The following is an 8,531-nucleotide window of genomic DNA, read 5'->3' on the forward strand; positions in this document are numbered from 1 at the left end:
GGGGGGGGGGGGGTCAATGGCTATCTACTTAGCAACAACTAGCCCCAATGGGACCTGCTACTCTAGAAGCTCAAAATTTGAAGGTCAGTGACCTTATAAGTTCAGAAGGTAACGAGTGGAATCTGGAGATGATAAGACTTCACCTACCGTTATACGAGAAGCACATCAGAAGGTTGGTCCTAAGCTACCGGTTGATGAAAGACGAACTGGTGTGGCTCCATGAAAGGTCAGGACAAGATACCACCAAGATAGGGTATGCACTTTCAAAGCTAAATGTTGCAAACGACCAGGAAAACTTCAAGTGGAGACAGTGGGTTTGGAACTTGAAATGCTCCCCGAAGCTACAACATTTCTTATGGAAACTAAAGAATGAGGCGTTGGCAGTGGGCGAATCCCTGAGAAAGAGAGGAATGCAAGTGGATGATCGATGTAAGAGATGTGGTGAGATTGAGTCCACACTACACGTCATGTTCTCTTGCCCATTTGCAAAACATGTTTGGGAGAGAATACCGACAATGTTAGTGCCGAGTACAACCTCTGTCCGATGTATCGGGGAACCACTTCAAGTGTGTTCCCGCATGATCAATCTCCCTCCGCAGGGGTTGAGCTTACCACTCTATCCCTGGCTATTATGGGTTCTCTGGACAAGTAGAAATCAACTGATTTTTGAAGACAAATCCTTTACGAAAACAGAGGTCATGATGAAAGCTATCAAACATGCTAAAGAGTGGCAAACTGCAAACGAAAAGAGCCCAGCAAAGACCTTGGTTTCGTCAAAGGACTACTCATCAAACCCCGCTCAGAAGCAGGTACAAGAAAATGCTTACGTATGCTATTCGGATGGAGCTTGGAATAGTGTGTCTAGTGCAGGTGGCATGGGATGGAGTATCTCAGCGCCAAATGGTGACACAATATATCAAGGTTCAACATCTCGAGTGGAAGTGGCATCAGCTTTAGTCGCGGAAGCGCTGGCGCTAAGAGCGGCTTTGGAATGTTCTGAGACACTTGGTATCCGAGACATGGTCTGTTTATCAGACTCGAAAAGTCTCGTTAATCAGATTACAGTAAACTATTCTGTGATCGCTTGAAGGCATTTTCCAAGACATTGGCGTGTTGAGAAGATCTTTCATCTCTATCTCTTTTAAGTTTGTTTCCAGAGTCTGTAATGAAGTTGCTGATGGATTAGCTAAAAGAGCTCTACTTTCTGTGTTATGCTCTTCCACCGAGAATGTAATCTCTGCTACTATTTAAGTTATGGAATAAGAAAAGTTTGACAAAAAAAAAGTAATAATATTTTATTTATATGGGCTTAAATTTAAATTTTATAAAATATTTATACATAAAATATGGATCAAGAAAGAAAGACATTGATTAATCCATTATTAGTTCCCTAATTAAAGTTATAGTTTAGTAAAAAATCTATAAAGATTAAATTTGCAAAAATTTAAGTTAACAAAACAATTTAGCCGACATACGTCTTCCTTTCACGAACCTGTTTTGAAGGTAAATATTTCATATCAATAGAGTAGTTTTATCTCACTTTCTCTTGCCGGCCACTCTAATTAATGTAAAACTATATATCCTTTATATTTTCTTATTTCCAACTATTTTATTATCTACCTTCAATAATTTTAGGGAGAATTGGAAAAGTGAGACACTTTGAAATTTTGTTTGTCACAATAAGATTTCTGCAATTTTGGACATGTTTTACCCTTGTCTAATGGGAAAAATAGTAAATTGAATTTTAAAAATGTAAAAAAATATGAAAAGTGTTGGAAAGTATGACAATATATATGTTTAAACTTTTTTTAAAAAAAATTGGAATCATATTTTATTTTATCTTCTACCTACAGTTAGAATACTCATTCTGGCAATCTACCTAGTTCATATGTCTGATTCTAAGTTTTAAACATAGATATATCATGGGTATATACCGTAAACTATCCTTTCTTATATATTCTAGCAAAGATAGAATTGGTTACGTTATAGTCAAGAAAGATGTCTTCGGTATACCTACAGCTTAATAACGATATATAGCCACAACTCAATGATATAGGTCGGTTATATTACGTGACATAACTTGTTCTGCCTTTTACCTTATATGACGCTTACAGGAAGAATACATCTCTCACCAACTATACGGTGTTCTGCTTAGGTAGTGTACATATTCTAGGCAAACCGTAAAAATATGTAAACATCTATATTCGGTTAAAAAAAATTCCTAAATCTAAACTAAATCTACCCTAAATCTCTTAAAAAAATATTTGAGAATATTTTCTCCGCGTTATTATCCTCCTCCTCCCACGATCTTTTTCTCTTTGTTTGTGTTTCTCTCAAATTCGGTATATGGATATCTCGTTGCAGTGATAAGTGGAGTTTCATGGTTGACCAAGAAAGAAAGGTGTGGTTCATTCGTGATGTAGTTGTTGTGGCTAGTGGAGCTTCGTGGTTGACATATAAAAGCGTTCATAGAATTACAAACTTGAGTTCTTAAGAAGCTTTTTAATCAAGCTGAAAAAACTTGAAGTTTCAGTTGAACAAAACCATTTCATGTACATTGAGAATTACTTGCTCATTTTTGTGACAGTTACAAAAGTTGGATCATGAACAAGGAAACAAAAGCTTACAAGATACAACCAATTGATTACTTGGTAACATTTTGTATGTTCGGGAAGTAATGATGATAATATGGATCAGGACAACAACAAAAAAAGAGTGAAGAAACGTGCATTTGGAAGGCAAAGCTGTTGGTGCACAAAAGAAAAAAATGGAAGGCAAAGCTGTTTGAGAGGTCTTGCTGGTACAATAGATCGCTCATGTAAGATCATGTTTCACTCCAAGACGATGTACTGCAGCATCTCTTGTGATGAAATTGAACCTTGCTCTGCTGGCCTGAACTGCTCCTGTTGTAGCTTCTTCACCTCGCTCTGAAACATAACTTCTTCTGGAACTGTTCCGTCAATCGAGTTTGTCTGCAGCAAACAAGAGAGAAAAATGTTATACTAATTTTTTTCTGTAAAGAGAAGAAAAAATATTGTTTGGAATGCTACTAACCTTGTCAAGTACCGCATATGAACAACTAAGAAGATCCCCTGCACTGTCTTATTTAATATCAGAAACAGTGATGTCAGACGTTGGATCATTAATGAGTATCATATTTTTAACCATGGAGGACCACAAAGTCTCCCGCGCTCACGGTTCTGTATCTTTGAAATTCTTGAAAAGAAACATACACCATCCATAAACCGATCCAACTAGTTTTTGATAAACTTCAATACCTTGAGGAGATTTTCCGCGGAAACGTTTTCACCAAGACTTGAACCAAAACACTGACAAGCAAAGAAAAGAATACAACTTGATTCATTGAGAAATATCAGAATCAAATTGACAAATCAAACAAAAAGTGTATCACTAATGTACAAATCATTGATACTGAAACACTTAAACCATACCGAGCATAATATATTGTTCTAGAGTTTCTGTAGAAACTTTGTAGCGGATGCAAACATGGCAAATTCTGATCAGATTTGCTAGACAGTTTACTGCATATGAACAACTAAGCATAAATATAGGATAGAGACAGGCGGATTTAACCGTTCAAAGAAGAACAAATCGTCATTGGAGAGAGGAAGAAGCTCTTGGGGGAGAAGACGCTAGAAGAGAATAATAGATTTTAGGTTTAACTGTGTTCCCTTTTTTCTATTTTACATTATATATTTTAATTAAGTTAAAATTTGATTAATCTAAGGGTATAATTGTATTAATAGTAATTAAAATCTTAAAACAACAAAAATCTTAGAGAAAATCTTATTGAGACAAATCGGAGTTGAGAGTGTCTTTTTTTTGCCAATTTTCCCATAATTTTATCTATTTTTCCAAACTGTGGATAACAATCATAATTTTATATGTTTGATATAAAGATGTCACCGAACAAAAGACATCAACCGAGTGATAGAAAAATATCATCGGTTACATCTTTTAAGAGGATATTTTTTTCAGAGCTAAAGCTGATAAAACTGATAAAATCTTATTTTCGTTCAACTATGTCACAAGAAATAGTAGGGATTTTGTTCTGAATCAAGAGAAAGAGAGAATTAGTTGTTCTTATTATTATTCCATAGACCACGATACATATGTATAGGAATACAAGACTAGGGTTTAGAGGCCTCTAGAAGATGGGCTTATGGGCCTATATGAACATCCACATAATAGTTCATAACACTCCCCTTGGATGTCCATTATACAAAATAAATCCTAAAGCGCATAAGATGATGCCTCATTAAAAACTTTACCAGAAAAACCCAGTGGGAAAAACCGTGGCGAAGAGAAAAAGAGTGCAGCACGCATCTACTCCCATTGATGAGAACATAACTCGAGATATCTGATAGGACACAATCCAATGTGATGAATTAACTCCATCTTCTTGGGATTGGACCGTTTTACTTCTCTTGACAGATTTGACAGTCCTCACTAAAACTTGAATATCTTGGTGACCGCATGACAAATGACTTCAAATAACTTGGAAATCGAAGCTAACATCCATGTCTAACTTTAGGCACCTTCAATCTCTGGTAAAATGGGAATATCGAGTGATATTTTGAATATCATACGAAATTAGGTATTCTGAGACAGCTTGTATATGTCCCACGAAAACAGCCATATCTCGAGTTCTATAATGGAAAATGACTTGATTCAAATTGGAGATGAAAATAGACTCAAAGATCTTTCTCTGGACACCAATTCATATTTTAATTCCATCTAGAAGGTCTCCTTTGATTGGAAAACTTTAGACCTTCGATTCTGTCTCAAGAATGGAATGTGTTCATACATTGATTCTTCTTCAAGTATGATTGATCTATCTCATTTTCTCCTGCTTCTTAAATCTCGAAAAATAATTTGAAAGATTGATGACATTCCTCTTTAGGTGTCTATCATTAGCGTGTTATTTGTTGCCTCGTTAAAACCTTGACATGGAAAACCCAGTGGGACAAAACCAATGATAAGGAAAAAGAGTACAACTACACGCATCATCATATTCTCCCCCTGGAAGCATCATCTTTGGGAGATCTATTATCATCATACATATCATCCTTTTAGGAATTGCTATAAGCATATCCTTAGTGAATAAGCTCGTTTGATTGTCAGATAATATTTTTGACCATTGTACTTCTTATCCATAGCATTATTTTCACACAAAAGATCATATCTTGGTCTATTTGGACTTCTTGTCCAAATTTCCTTTTATAGACAATCTTCTAAACCTTCACATTATGCATACTTATACATACGAGTTATTCCTTTGCTTTTTATAAAAGTTACAAGTATGACTATCTTTCTTGTCATACGAAATCACATCTTTCAATCATGAAAGAGATCAGTCCAATATTATGGTACTTCATGTGCAAGAATTAGTTCTGCTCAAATATACTCGCGCGGTAATGTTCTCGAGAACTAGCATTTACTGCTTTTAGCAGTTCAAATCCTTATGGGTTTTACTGCTTCTTGCAGTTTATATTCTTTTGTATCTTTCACATAAATGTCATTTTTCCAATGGCTTTCAATTCTTGTCAGACTAAAGAAACTTGAAAGTTGATGCTTCCACCACATGATATGTTTCTTTGTAATCAATTATAGGTCTTTGTGATAATTTTTGTGCAATTATTTCATCGCATCTCATGATTTTGTTATCACATCTATTTTTTTCATACAAATACCTGTTTCTATGCCATTGGTTTTACACAATCAGGTGTACAGACTACCTTTCCGAATACTCTTCTCTTTCAAAGAGATTTAATCCTTCATCTATTTCTTATTTCCATTTTTGGCATATCATTTCCTTTGTGTACACTTGTCAATAGATGGTTCATGATCCTCATTTTCATCAACTGCTACATTGCATGCATACGTATTCACGACGTCGATTTGATATGGGTTCCATATTGTTCCAGCCATGACATAGCAATTTGAGATTTTTTATTCTCAGGTACCTGAATTTCTTTCTTGTCATGTTTTCTATCTCTTTTCGAGATCCTTAATTAGTATTTCATTGCTCGATTCTGCCATTTTCATTCATGCTCCTTTTCTTTTCCAAAGATTATTTTATTTGGAACCGATAGGTCTTTCACGCTTCAAGCACTCTTTAGACTCACTAGCAGTGTGATATTGTCCTTCTGGGACATCCATTTTAATTGGAGCTTTTACAGCTAGTACTTGTGACTTAATCACTTTCTTATGGTCAGTAAATGAGTCTGGCAACTCATATGCTAATCGTTGTAATAGAATTATCTCCATACATTCATTTTGGACTTCTATTTACGCTCTTTAGTCTGAGGATCAATGATAATTCATTTTAACTCATTCATTTTCCAGCTGTTTATTTTCTCCCTCTATTGTTGGATAGACTAACTTTGAGTCTTTACATAAATCTTATAAAATCTTCTAGATTTTATCATCAATGGAGATCATATCCAACATATTCATAACTTCCTTTAAGGTCCTATCTTTTAGTTGTATGGTGGAGCAATTACAACTTGTGCAAATTTTCTAGATGGGGACCTTTGGTTCCCGATCAAAAAAAAATTTAATAGGGAGAATTTTTAATTATTCTTTGGCATTACACGAATCATTGATGTTGCATCTTACGTTGAACATTAGCTACAATATGTTCATCATGTATATCCACATGCATAAAATAATCATCAAAGGCTTTTGAATTCACCAGTTTTACCAATTAGAAAAAATCTGGTTGCGATTTATGACAAGGATACATACGACCTTCTTGTCGATGCATTAACATATGATGGATGATCAGTCCACCAGTGGGTGATCAAGCCGACAAACATGACCTTGTTTAAATAGGTTCTAAATCTATTTGACTGGTGAAAACCATATTCTTATATTGCCTTGTAAGCAAGCAACATATAGCAGATTCGTAAGAATCTTCTGGTTCTTCAACGAATATGCATATGATTATCTTTCGCATCATTACTAAACCGGTATGGCATAAGCGATTTGCCAAACATTACATTTTTGGTAAACTTCTGGTTTACTATTACATTTATCTCCATTTTTAATCATTGTATAGTACAATACAATAGTGTCTTGCGTAATACTTCTGTTCGAGGGATTCAACATTTTCATTTACTTAATTGTTTCAACATTACTAGATTATAAATCCCGTGGTTTTATTTTATAAATGACTCATTAAGTCTATTTCCAGTGTGAACATACTTCTGGATGTTCTACTGACTATGGATGTGGGATTCTGTAATTCTCCCCCTCGAGATAATGACACTTCAAGTTCATATATCTGGAGCTGAATCCCACTTTAGAATCAACGACATATCGAACTTAATGTCATGTGTTATATCTTAGATCATTTTGACCATTGAGACTTAGGAAAGTATAACGCACTAATGATTTTAAGTTTCATTCCCATAGGCAAGCATGTATCTGCTCCTCTAGAGCTTCCAATAATCTTGATACTAAAAGACATTGTACTCACAATAATTTTCTTTCATCTTTAGATGAACGAATTATATATCTTCTTTATTACCATCTTTATTTTCTCAACTTCAAGTGAGAGTATGAGTTATAAAAAGAAACTATTTAGATTTTGACCTTATTTATATCCAATTTACGTCTACAACCACTTTTATGTCTACTTTCTTGACCAATGTTGATTTTCTTTCTCAATATAAAATGCCAGATTCACTTCTGAAAATGGAGCATAATCAAGTAGACGTAATTCATCATCTTACATCAATAATAGCTCATTGTTTTTCTCAGTGTCAAGAAGACAAGACATAGTTATAAACTTTTTTACTCTCTTTTCTCAATAGTGTGTCTTCTGGACAACATTATTCCTATGAAAATTAATTTTTTTTTTCAATACATATGCATCATTAAAAATTTCTTCGAGAAATTTTACTTATAAACTTAACATCCATCATAGTTGAGATTTATTTACAGACTTAAAGTCTTTTAATATTTAGATGTAAAATACATAATGAGCTTTAGGTAATCGCATTCGGATGATTATACATTTTTTTTTGGATTGCTCTCCAAAATTTGTGTATCTTTTATAGTCAAGCCTTAAGCTTAAAATTCTCGTATAAAATGGTAATATAATAATAAAATTATTTCTAATTATCAAAAATAAATAATACTCCTATAGTAATTATTTTATGAATTAGATCCATATTTTCATACTATTTGACAAGGTTTAACCAATTAATCAATATAGTGAACAATTTTTAGATCACATGTAATAATTTTTATGTAAATTATTTTAAATGGTCAAAATTTAATTAACCTTGTGTATAAAGCAAGAAAGAATAAAATACTTATTTTGACAAGAAAAAATGCAACGTATATGAAAATTCCAACTGCTCATGTTTCTCGTTGGTATAATTTGATCTCTTCTCTATTATAGAACATAAATAATCCTTCAATACTTGAAATTTGCTCATATAAATATGACTATTATTCAATATTAGTATATATGTATAGTCCATTCACCAAAAGAAAAT

The 8,531-nt window shown here is 33.7% G+C and overlaps 1 long non-coding RNA gene across 1 annotated transcript; it reads right to left on the reverse strand.

Moving 5' to 3' along the window:
- Positions 1-2,620: 2,620 nt before the first annotated feature.
- LOC106304955 lies at positions 2,621-3,684 on the reverse strand. The gene is made up of 4 exons (XR_001262881.1): positions 3,453-3,684; positions 3,279-3,329; positions 3,055-3,097; positions 2,621-2,972 (listed from the first exon to the last, which is right to left on the reverse strand). It is a non-coding gene; the product is annotated as an uncharacterized LOC106304955 (long non-coding RNA).
- Positions 3,685-8,531: the final 4,847 nt, after the last annotated feature.

The sequence above is a fragment of the Brassica oleracea genome, chromosome C7 (genome assembly GCF_000695525.1).
Source record: "Brassica oleracea var. oleracea cultivar TO1000 chromosome C7, BOL, whole genome shotgun sequence".
Lineage (NCBI taxonomy): Eukaryota > Viridiplantae > Streptophyta > Magnoliopsida > Brassicales > Brassicaceae > Brassica > Brassica oleracea.